The sequence below is a fragment of the Crocuta crocuta genome, unplaced genomic scaffold (assembly GCF_008692635.1).
Source record: "Crocuta crocuta isolate KB4526 unplaced genomic scaffold, BGI_CrCroc_1.0 scaffold20, whole genome shotgun sequence".
Lineage (NCBI taxonomy): Eukaryota > Metazoa > Chordata > Mammalia > Carnivora > Hyaenidae > Crocuta > Crocuta crocuta.
The window spans coordinates 1390558-1403620 of NW_027527932.1; the positions used below are offsets into that span (position 1 = coordinate 1390558).

The window sequence follows — 13063 nt, forward strand, 5'->3', positions numbered from 1 at the left end:
AGAACTATCTAGCTGAGGAAACTGAGGCTCAGCAAGGTGAAGAAGCCACGGTCATGTGGCCAGTAAGTGGCAGAGCTGGAGTAAGAACCCAAGATCCTTAGTCTTGGCTGGAGAAATAATGCAAGGGGATGATTTCGCACAGACACAGACTTCGTCTGTGGGTCCAGAGGGATCCAGCCGGGACCCCAGGCACAGAAGCTATTGACAATTTTATTTCTACACATTTATTGAGTTTTTCTTCAAAGCCAGATGCTGTGTTAATGGCCTGTAAATTCACAGCAGCTTTTGTCCCCAAGGGGCCTATGATGTAGGTGAAGAGATAGACTGTGATTTCTGTATTCTTATGTATTCTCCAACCCTGCAAAGGCGAAGGAGTGGCTATATAAAACATTGAAAAGATTACCTGGCCCAAGCAGCCTATTCTACGTCCTCAACTTTGAGTTTCTCCAAAGATATCAAACTGAAATAGTAGTAGCTGGTTATTTCCATATTTAAACAAGGGTTCCTCTTGCATGACTACCCTGAAAAGGAATTCTAAAGACGTTAGGCTTTTTACTTGAGTGGAAGAAATGGTGTGTAGTATGCCAGTACCCATCAGAAGAAGGAGATGGGTGGATTCCTTCCTCTCTGCTGTATTTTCACATGTATTTGTTGGGCAGCAAGCATATATACTATGCCAGAGATACAAAAATAAGACAGATCCTTGCTCCAGTCTAGTGTGGAGGGAGATGTGAAAAGTGTAAGACTGTGAGATGGTCACTCCAGTGGAGGTAGGGATAAGTGTTGGGGAAAGACAGGAAGGAGCTCCTCCATCTGCAGTGGAATCAGGAAAGGCTTCCCAGGGAAGCGAGGCTTTGAGCTGGCCGTGAAGAACGACAGCTTTCCAGATATCCAGCCAGAAGGGCAGCCTCCCAGCGGCTGGAGGAAGGAGGAGGCTGTGTAAGCAGTTACGAAGGCAGGGCCTGTCTGAGGATCTGCAAGGGGGCCACGCGGTGGAGAAATAAGTGGAAGTGAAGCCTGGCCCCAGAGTGCGAGGCGTCCGCCGTGCGGGTGCAGGTGCGTGTCTGTTGTGGTTTGTTGTGCTGGTTTTCTAGCTGCCGTTAGAATTATCTGGGAGCCTTTCAGGAAAGACTAGTGCCTGGCCTCAGTTACAAACATTCTTATTTAGTATGTATGGGGTGAGGCCTGAACATTAGTATTATTTTCAAACATTTTATTGGAATAAATGATATGTGTTTGTCTCCATTGTGCTGTTCTTTTTTCTCCCCACATGTCTTTTCTTTTGTGCGTTATTTTTGACCCTATTTCCCTAACTCTTGATTGGCCATCATGACTCCAGTCCAGCATCACTTACTTCAGGAAACCTCTGATCTTTGCTGGCTGAGTTATGAATCCTTTTTGTTGTTCCATAGCACCTTGTACATAATTTCCCATGAGATTGGTGTCCAGTTGACTTAGTTTGGTTTTGGACGTAATACCATGACTGAGTTACTACATCCAGACTGACTGCCGCGGAGGAGGCAGAATCGGACGCTAATATAAGAAGCGTGGCAGCTACTGGGCATCAAAATAGTGAATATATTTTTCAATCTTCTATAAACCTGTGTTGTTCCTGAAAGTATTTAAAATGGTTGTCTTTCTACTGGACTGATGCAAATACTATGTAGTATTGATCTTTGTAATTTTTTTTATGTTTATTTATTTTTGAGAGAGAGACAGAGTGCAAGTAGGGGAGGAGCAGAGAGAGACACACACACACACAGAATCCAAAGCAGACTCCAGGGTCCGAGCTGTCGGTACAGAGCCCGACATGAGGCTCGAGCTCGTGAACCGTGAGATCATAGCCTGAGTCAAAGTCGAACACTTAACCAGCTGAGCCACCTCGGTGCCCCTATGGTATTGACCTTTGAATACTTAGCTCCAAGTCAGGTTCTTGCTTTCAGATTTAAAAATGTAGTTTAATCTGAAGTCTAGTCTGAATACCATTCATCCTTTTTAAAAGTTAGTTTCCCCTTTATTCTTTCATGCCCCCAGGACTTCAAAGATGGGGGGAAAATTTGCACAATGGCTTTCGAAATTATCGCCAACCAGAAAACATCTCAGAATTTTATTAGCTCCTCTCCGTTTGGCCTCCTGAAAACTGCAAGGATCAGTACTAGGAGAGAGGCAGTCAGGCCAGAGAGCTCAGACCCAAACCCGCTAGTCCCATGGACAAGACCCTCGGTCGCAGCCGGAACTCGCGCGATGATAAGCAGGAAAGTGGCGGATTTTGGACTCAGGCTGAGAGGTGCCCAGCACGTATTAAACTGATTGGTCAACTGGCACTGTGGAGGTAGAAAATGTTGCTTTACTTCTGCCCCACCCGCTGAACTTTCTCTAAGGGTCTCTTTTTACTTACATTTTAAAATTGGAGTGAGAAAAAAAATCTGGCAGGCAAGGAAGTTTACATTTCATTGCTAGTTTGTAAGCAATTTCCCTAAGTCCTAGGTCATTTCAAAGTTGCCATTTGATGGATACCATAGTGTTTCCCTGGAAAAAGTAATGTGTTCAGTCAAACTCACTACCCCTTCAGGGGCAGACTTGGATTTGGTTTTGTGGATGCAATGATTTTTTCATAAGGTGCACTTTGCTTCCACATAGGGTGGTATGATTCATAAAATAAAGTTTTTATGCTTTCATTATTCTTTCTAGAGTAAACCCTATTTCCTACAGCTGTAATTCCCATTGTAAACCAGGTAGGTCCTTGTGCATAATACTGTGCAATTGATTGTTCCCTTGTGTGGCCACATTAAGTGTCACAACATGCTTTATTATAAGAGATGAAAGGGAAGAGGGAAGAGGCGGAGGAGGAGAAAACATGGCAGAGGAGCACCTGGGGCTGAGTCTCCCCTGCTCCGCAAAGAGAATGTCTCTAACACCCGGGTATCCACGGGAGCTCAGGCCAAGTGGGCAGGTGGCTGAACTTGTTACTGACCTGACCGTCTCCAGAGAAGTTTGCTCCAAGTGATCAGAGCCCTCTTCCCGAGACTGAAGAGTGAAGGGCTCACCTCAGAGCTGGCTACTCTCGCCTTTCCTCCGCTGTCCCTCATTGGCCAGAACTTACCAGGGCAGATGGGATTGCTGGGCTACCTACTTAATTAGGTAGAAAATACGAGTGCTGTCGTGGCCTGCCTGTCACTCATCCATGCACCCCCACACCTCCCGAGTAAGGAAGGGGGGCGGGTAGAAGAGACTCTTGCTTACCTACATTTCTCCCATCGGAGGCCTCACAGCTGGCTTACAGGAAAGAGTCTGAATTCTTTGGCACAGGATACAAATAGGCAGCATAACAAAGGGATATTTTGGGAATGATAATTTGGCAGCACAAACCAAAGGCAGGGAGTGAATTAGTAGTCAGTTAGAACAGTCTGGCAGGAAATGGCCCTCAACCAGGAAGATGTGCCAGAACTATTATTTATTATTTAGAGAGAATTTGGCCAAAGAATATACATACATACACCGAGAGCCTGTTAGGAACCAGGCCCTGTGCTAAGTGCTTTACATATATTATCTCATTTATGACAAAAGTAATTCCCTCTTTAGGAGCACCCATACTTCTTTGCTGTGGCACCTTTTACAACTGGCAACTATGTATTTATTTGTGTGGTTAGTTTTAATGTCTGGCTCCACCCACTGAGTTCCTATCTGTGTTCCTGTCACACAGTAGCTGCTTGAAAATGACTGTGTCTTAGTTACCACTCCTGTGCACCCTAGATTCATGAGAAGAAGCCTCATGGAACTGAAGGAAAACCGGATAAGCAACACGCTGAAAGGGGCTCAGCCGGGCAGCTCCGGGACCCTCGGCAACTCGACCACCCGAGACTCTGGCCGTTAACACGGCAGCTCCCACTGCTGCCACACGGGTGCCTTCAGTTTAAATGCTTGAGAGAGAGATTCCGAGCGGCCCAGCTTGGGTCAGCTGTCCACTCACGGTTCAGTCAGCTATGACCAAAAAGGTAAAGGTGTGTGTGTGTGTATGTGTGTGTGTGTGTGTGTGTGTGTAGGCAGTTCTGAGGATGAGGGTTACTGGGGACTGTGCAGGGAACCTACATGGTGTTTACTGTGATACAGGACAGGAAGGAAGAAGGTGACAACGATGTGGAGAGATGTTTTGAAAAGATGTGCGTTGCGGTACCGTGTCTGGGCTGCAGGGGTCCATTCCTAGACCCCGTACTTCCTGCGTGATCCTGGGCAAATTACTTAATGTCTCAGGCCTCCAGTGTCCTTATCCATAAAGTGAGGATCATGATAGTATTCACTACTTGGACTTGTTACGAGTGTTACAAGAGACGATGCACGTAAAACGTTAACAGTGCCTGGCACTGTAAGAACTCAGCAGATGTTGGTGAGGTCATTCTTGCAATGGAAGATGAGGAATATCTTTTTTCCTCTTACTGAAATCAACAATCCCGTCAGGACTCTTCTAGGATGTTGACTTCTGGGACAGAGTAGGGCTTAGTGTGCTGAAGAATTTCAAATGTGGGGAGAGAGGATTTCAACAAGCCCCAAATGTCCATAAGATCATTTGCTCTTCAATTTTAATAGTTTATTAAAACAGCAAACTAGATTTAACATCAGTCTCCACAAAAGCCCTTAAAACCTCCGTGTTTTCTTATCTGTTGCCTATACTGTCCGTGGAGGACAGAGACGGCCATTTGGAGCATTAGCTCCTCACCCAGACCCAGTGCTGAAGGCCAGGACCCGTAGACCTGTGCTCATAAGGAGGTGATGGCTGTTCGAGGCTTCTTCAACACCTACTAATACTTTTTTTTTTTCTAATGTTTATTCATTTTTTAAAAATGTTTATTTTTGAGAGAGAGGGAGAGAGAGAGAGAGTGAGCAGGGGAGGAGCAGAGAGAGAAGGAGACACAGAATCTGGAGCAGGCTCCAGGCTCTGAGCTGTCAGCACAGAGCCCGATGCGGGGCTTGAACTCATGGGCTGTGAGATCATGACCTGAGCCAAAGTTGGACTTTTATCTTTTTTTTCTTTTTTTACAAATCGTTTATTGTCAAATTGGTTTTCATACAACACCCAGTGCTCTTCCCCACAAGTGCCCTCCTCCATGCCCATCCCCCCTCCCCCCCACATCCATCAGTCCTCAGTTTTTGTCAGCATTCAAGAGTCTCTCATGGTTTGCCTCTCTCCCTTTCCCCCACCATTTCCGCCCTTCTTCTCCCCCTTGTTCCTCCGTCAAGTTCCTCCTAATCCTCCTATACGTGCAAACATATGATATTTGTCCTTCTCTGCCTGACTTATTTCGCTCAGCATAACACCCTCAAGGTCCATCCATGTTGCTACACATGGCCAGATTTCATTGTTTCTCATTGCCATGTAGTATTCCATGGTATAGATAAACCACATCTTCTTGATCCATTCGTCCGTTGATGGACACTTAGGCTCCTTCCATGTTTTGGCTATTGTGGAGAGTGCTGCTATGAACATTGGGGTACATGTGCCCCTATGCATCAGCACTCCTGTGTCCCTTGGGTAAATTCCTAGCAGTGCTATTGCTGGGTCCTAGGGGAGTTCTAGTGTTAGTTTCCTGAGGAACCTCCACACTGTTTTCCAGAGGGGCTGCACCAGTTTACATTCCCACCAACAGTGTAGGAGGGTGCCCGTTTCTCCACATCCTCGCCAGCATCTAGAGTTCTCTGATTTGCTCATTTTAGCCACTCTGACTGGCGTGAGGTGGTATCTCAGTGTGGTTTTGATTTGTATTTCCCTGATGAGGAGGGATGCTGAGCATCGTTTCATGTGTCTGTTGGCCATCTGGATGTCCTCTTTGGAGAAGTGTGTGTTCATATCTTTTGCCCATTTCTTCACTGGGTTGTTTGTTTTTCGAAGTTGGATTTTTAACCGACTGAGCCACCCAGATGATCCTGTTTATTCATTTTTGAGAGACAGAGAGAGACAGAGTGTAAGGGGGGCAGGCAGAGAGAGAGGGAGACATAGAACCCGAAGCAGCCTCCAGGCTCCGAGCTGCCAGCACAGAGCCCGACACAGGGCTTGAACCCACAGACCATGAAATCATGACCTGAGCCAAAATCAGATGCTTAACTGACTGAGCCACTCAGGGGCCCTTCACCTACTAACGCTTTAAGTACAAGGTTAAAATCTTGTAATCTTGTATAGCAGGCAGAACAGGAAGTTGGATATGCTTATGGATTTATTTGAATTAAAGATCACTGCTCTTATTGTTTTCACATTTAGCACACATATTATGCTAAATTGTATAATTTCACTGAAACACGTATTACAAATGTCAACCAGCACTTCTCAAAGCCTAATGAATTCCTTTATGAAAGGCCACAAAGGGCAGTGAGGAACAGCTTGGAAAAGGGCCCTTCAGAAAATCTGTGAAGTGATTGTACTATCAAATATGTCCTTTTCTTTATATTTAATTATGTCTCCCTTTTTGTTCCCTAAGGTCTGAGTTCTTGCTCTACATGCTGAAGGATTTATTGATAACAACCTCCATTTTAGGTCAGTTTACATAGGAAGATTAAAATTATGATACTTCCTTTGAGATTCTGATTTTTTTTTTTTTTTTTTAAGTAGGCTTCATGCCTTGTGCAGAGTCCAGTGCAGGGCTTGAACTCATGACCCTGAGATCAAGCCCTGATCAGAAATCAAGAGTCATAAGCTTAACCCACTGACACCCAGTTGCTCCCAATTGCCTTTTGATTGTGTCATATCCTTTGGTTGTCAGGTCATTTATCATTTAAATGCAGATGAATGCAGGTTGAGCATTAAGGTGAAGGATTCTCCTTTAAAAATATTTCACTCCAAGTTTCAGAGAATGTTAGCACTGGAAAGCAATTTAGAGTTTGCTGACCCATACCCTATGTACTGAAAACTAGACACCTGAGAAGTTACTTGACTAATTCAAGGCCACTCATCTGTATAGGGCAAGTGATGGACTCTGGGTTAATAGATGAAAGGTGAATCCACTGAATATCATGATCAAAAAAGTTATACATCCTATAGAAAAGTTGGTTACTGTGAGGATTATTTTGTTTTACACTTTGTGGCTTTGATGTTGTTGTGTAGACAATTCAACTTTTTGTATTTGTTCTCCAAGGTGCTTAGAGCTCTCACGAGTACACTTCTATGTAGAAGGTTCTAGGGACTTCCACCAGATACAATTTTATGCATTAACTTTTGTGGCTCAGGTATGGCTTTGGCTAACTTCATGATTTCATTTGGCTATTTCTGTTTCATGCCAAATGAAATGGGCGTAAATTACATGGGTGTAAGTAAATACATTGTATTCATTACATTTTTTGCTTATTTAATTGTGAGATAAATGAAGCCCTCCAACTCAAATATAATATTAAGAAAAGGCAAGTGAATTGATGTATGCTCTTAGTAAAGTGGTAATCATGGGGAAAAGCTAAAAAGCCTCTTTGCAAGTACATCTTGCTTGTCTTTCCTCCTCATCTCATATGAAAATCTTACTTGGGGAGCATTCTGACCATTTTAAAAAACATTAAACATTTCTTTTTATTATAAAGTGTACCATATACACAGAATGGTACCTATGTGCATATTTTATTTTTTAATATTTTTAAATTTATTTCTGAGAGAGAGAGAGAGAGAGACAGCGTGAGCAGGGGAGGGTCAGAGAGAGAGGGAGACACAGAATCCGAAACAGTCTCCAGGCTCTGAGCTGGCAGTCAGCACAGAGCCTGATGCGGGGCTCAAACCCATGAACCGCGAGATCATGACCTGAGCCGAAGTCGGACCCTTAACCGACTGAGCCACCCAGGCACCCCACCTATGTGCATATTTTAAGTAATTGTAGTAGGTTTGACTTTTTAAAAATATGTTTTAAAATTTTTTAATTTTTTTTTTTTGAGAGAGAGTGCATGTGCATGCACATGCAAACAAACACACGTGGGGAGAGGGGCAGAGAGGGAGAGAGAGAATGCCAGGCAGACTCCATCTCTCAGTGAAAAGCCCAGTGTGCGGCTCAATCCCATAAACCATGAGATAATGACCTGAGCCGGAGTCAAGTGGGACACTTAACCCACTGAGCCTCATTTGGCTTTTCTTTATAGAATCACACCTATTTGTATTCAACAAAAAATGAAGTATTAAAAACTCTATGTTTTATAAAATGGGATCATATAGTGAGTATTCTTTCATTCAACACGACATTTGCATGTCATCTTTCATTCTACACTAGTGAAAGTCATTTGTATTGTTGCATGTCATTGTAGTTTGAAAATGTTACTGTATGGTATTGCAGCTGTGTAACTATTCTACAGTATATGTACCCATTCTACTAAGGATGGGTATTTAGGTTGCTTTCAGTTTGGGGCTGTTATGAATGATGTATTACAAATAAATCTGTATATACTTTCTGAGGAACATTAACAAACATTTTTTTAATTTTTAATTTTTAGTTTATTAAGGATTTAAAAAAATATTTATTTATCTTTAAGAGAGAGACAGAGACAGAGAGTGAGCAGGGGAGGAACAGAGAGAGTGGGAGACACAGAATCCAAAGCAGGCTCCAGCTCAGCTGGAGTGCTGACAGCTCAAAGCCTATGTGGGGCTTGAACCCACGAACTGTGAGATCATGACCTGAACCAACCTGGAACGCTCAACTGACTGAGTCACCCAGGTGCCTCTACAAGATTTTTATAAGGTTTACATCTAGGAGGGAATTGCTAGATTACAGTACATGCTCATCATTAAATTGATTTATAATAATTATTATAAATGCTCTTTTCCAAAGTATAGTCCATCTTCATTATTTGCAGATTCTGCATTTATTATTTCTCCTACTTGATAGAATTTATCTGTAACTCTGAGGTCAATACTTATGTTGCTTTCACGGTGAATTAAAGACAGGTGCAGAGTGGCAAATTGTTTTGAGCTGCTAGTGTGCACACTTCCAGCTGAGGCTGAATATGGTGACATTGCCTTCGTGTTTCAGCTCTCTTACTATAAACAAGTGTTCTTTATGTATGTGCCTGTTAGTGCCAAGTTTTCCATATTTTTGTTCTTTTCATTGATTTCACCATTTAAAATGGCCCCCAAGTGTCTGTGCTGCTAAAGTAGTGTCTAGTATTCCTAAGCACAAGAAAGCTAGGATATGCCTTACAGAGAAAATATGTGTTTTAGATGTTTCCTTTAGGCATTAGTTATAGTACTATTAGCCATGAATTCAATGTTGGTGAATCAAAAATATATATTGAATAAGATATGTCTTTGAACAGAACACACATAAAACAAATTTCTGTTTTGATTGGTTGACAAGAACACTGTGACTAGACACTTGTGGGAAAATATTCCTTTCCTTCCCCCAGGAGCAATGGGTTCAACATTTGCTAATTCAGTGTTTATGGCAACTTTATAGAACATAACTACTCCCGATAATGAGAATCAAGTGCAGCTGGATATATTTGCACTTCGGTCAGCAATGGATGAGGGTTCCCAGTGAGCTACATTCCTTTATTTTTGTCCAATGAGCCACATTCTTGAAAACATTTCTTAATGTCAAATTTTTAAAGACTTTGCCCATCTTGTACATGTGCAATAATATTCCATATATATGTTCTTTTAAGTTTATTTATTTATTTTGAGAGAGAGAGCATGAGCAGGGGAGGGGGCAGAGACAGAGAGTTGGAGAGCGAGAACGAGAGAGTGAGAGAGAGAGAGAGAGAGAGCGCGCGCGAGAGAGGAGTCCCAAGTAGGGATTCTCTCAGCAGGAATGTCAGTGTGGAGCCTGACGCGAGGCTCAATCCCACAAGTGTGAGATCATGACCTGGGCTGATATCGAGAGTCAGGCCCTCAACCAACTGAGCCACCCAGGGGCCCCTTCATGTATATGTTTTGTGATAATTTTTTCCCAATCTGTGACATGCCTGTTCAGTCTTTCTAATTATGTGTGTGATTCTCTTCCTTTTCCTTCTTCTTCTAATGGTAACAGTTATTCTCTTATGGGGCTGCCATAAAACAGAAAATAGAGGGTGTGGAAATCAGAGGCTATGCATGATTCACTTCCTCTAGGTTTCTGTACTCCTTCAAAATAAGGATTCTTATGAGTCACAAATTCACTTTATAGACAGTAAATTCAGATTACATATTAGAGTTATAGTGATCTACGGCCTTAGTGTTTTTTGTTGTTTTTTAATGAGCTAGTCAGGGGCCAGGCACAGATCCGGGTTGAAGTTAATAGTGAGCATTTTTGGATTCATGGGTTTGATCTCTTTATTCGTAGATCTGGTCAGTAGCTCCTGTGCCTTAAGTTATTTCTATGACCGATCAACCAGGTAGTGATTGAAATCCTGCTGTTCAGCCTGTTCTGCTAGGTGACCTGTGGGGGTCGGCGAAAGAAGTAGAGGCCGCGGCTTCTGCCTGCGGCCCCGGGGAGCACGCGTGCGCAGACGGGGCCTGCGCGGCTGCAGCACAGCGTCGGTACCAGAGTGCGTGGGACCGACTTTCAGGAGAGCGTTTAGATTTAAACGTGTCAGCTGTTGATGCACAGTAAGTGCACAGCAAGTTAAAAAGGGAGATTTCCCTTTAAATATTTTCCTCTAAATATTCTTTATTTAGAGATCTCATTATCCCCCTTTTTTTCAGCTTTTACCAGAAAGCGTGTATTTATGTGTTTATTTGCTTGCTTACGTTCTTGTCTGTCTACCCAGACTTACTAGGAATGTCCGTTTCGCGAGCGGCTCAGGTTTGCTGTGAGGAGAACACCTTGTGAACAAATAGTTACACGTTGTGCGATAAATGATATACGAGGGGTGCTGTGTGTGTGGCCAGGCCTCCAGTGCAGAAAGAACGTCCTAGAAGAGCTGACGCTCACCCTGGGGGAGAAAACCTCAAGCTTGCATTTCCTGAAGTGGGTAGTTGGATCAAATCGGATCAAAACGAGCGCATATTTAACATGTTGTTAGATGTTGCTACGTTGTGTTTTGAAGAGGAGAGAGTGGGAGTTGATGTGGCCAAGGAAGGTCCGAGAAGGGCGCTGCTCCGGCGCAGGGCCGGCTGTGCAGCCCGGGCGCCCCCGGCGGGNGGCCGCCTTCCTCGTCGCCGTCGCCGTCCCCGCAGGGCCCTTGAGGACAGGCTGCGCTGTTGCAGGTGGGGACCCCGCGCTAGCGCACGGGGCCTTGAAGCACAGAACTCTTGTTTTAAAACAGAGGCCGTTGCTGAGAAACCCCGCAAATTACATTTTTTTTCTTCTCTTGATTTTCAGGTCGTTGGTGAAACACGGTCACTGCTGCGAGGCGCCCCGCCCCTGCTGCGTCGCGCGTACCCGCACCTTCTCGGTGTGCTGTGTGCTGTGTGCTGTGTGTCCACGGCCGCGCTGCCCCCTCTCCGGGAGACGGGGGGCCTCTCAGGTTGTGCGCCTCGCCCCATAACGAGAATTAGCAGCAGGCCTGGAGGGGTCCCTCAGCAACGCCAGCCTGCTCTGCTGCAAGCGTCTCTAATAACAGATGACGAGAAAGGCAGAAGGTACAACATATTCATTTCTTTATTATAGAATGTCCCTGTGGGTTTTCAGTGCCTAAATTTAAACTAAAAAAGAAAGCAAGCTGTAATTTGGGGCACTTTGTTTGCAAAGGGAACAAATTCAGTGTGAAGTGCAGCGAGGACTCTTTGGTTTTGGAGGAATTTCCAGACTTTATGGAGGCAACTTGTTTTTGGGTTTCATTGGAGATAGTTTTAATAAGGGTGATGTCAGATTACTTGTGAACAGTTGATCTGAGCAGGAAATGGATTGTGATTAGAAATGTGGGTTAGATCCATCTTGAAAACCTTCAGGAAATTATAACTCGAGGCCTTTGTAGGAGAAGTTTTTGTTTTCCAATATGGCAGTAAAGACTTGGAAGAACCAGCTTTTAGAAACATGGAGTGTTGGAACTGGGAGAAGCATTAGTGAGCCAGCCTTTTCATCCTGTAGATGTGAAAAGGGGATCCAGAGCCATGAAAGGACTCACTGAGGATCACTCATCCCAGGCAGTGATTGAGGCCTGCTGACAACTCAGGTCTGTTAACTTGTGCACATTTCGCTCCATTTTTGATAAGTAGAAGAGCTTGGTGGACTGTCAGGTGTTACACATATGTGAACTGCTATCATCCCATCATCTCAGTGTGCTGCCTCTTACCCTGATTTGACCTCGATGGGCCTTAGCTTACTCGTGTATAAAATAGGTGGCCTTAGTTGATACATGCCTAAAATTCCATTCTTCTATGGTTCTTTTTAAGAAAATAGAGATCCTGATTGGAAGCACCTTCGAATTCACCAAGAACCTCTAGACTTTTGCCTCCCTTGACTCTCCTTCTTCATTCTCACCTCTTGCCACATCGCACCACCTCACTCGCTGACCTGTTGACTGAACAGCTGCCCAAATGTCCCAGGTTTCCTCATTGTCCAGACCATCCTCACATGATGTGCCCTCTGCTGTCTCTACCCCACTGACTCCTGTTTTGTCCTTTAAGGCTTGGTTTGAGCATCAACTTCTCAGGAAGCCCTTCCTGATGTCTTCTCATAAGCTTCCCCAGAAGCCAGTGCTTCCTGCCGTCACAGTGTTTATCGTGCTGTGTAGTAACTGTCTACTTAGACCTCTCATTTCTCTCCTTCTAGCCTGTGAACTCCTTAGCTCCGAATATGAGTGTCTGCACTGTGCCTGGAACATGGGAGAAGCTCAATAATTGTTTGTAGTATGTAGATAGATTGCTGATTAGCTTTCTGCAGGAGATGGTGAACAGTTCCACACTGATGTCCATGTCCTGGTTTTCAGCAAACTTTGACTTCTGGGCACCGGATGGTGGGCACAGCCCATCTGTGTCTTGGATGGAATAATGAGGGTATTAAGATTCTTTTTCCATGAGCTGTCTCTGAACATTGCCCCTTTGGGGCCATTTGCTGGTGGAAGAAGCTTAAGGTGAATGACTTCTGAACCTTCATCACTGAGGATGGCGTGAAGTAAGTCACTTGCCATCTGGCATGGCCTGAGCATGCCAAACCATGTTTTATGGAGGGAGCTCCAGAGAGATATGTTG

General features: G+C 44.2%; 1 pseudogene; it reads right to left on the reverse strand.

Moving 5' to 3' along the window:
* The window catches only part of LOC144221349 (ubiquitin-associated protein 1-like), a 31041-nt pseudogene extending 28832 nt beyond the window's left edge, over positions 1-2209 (reverse strand).
* Positions 2210-13063: the final 10854 nt, after the last annotated feature.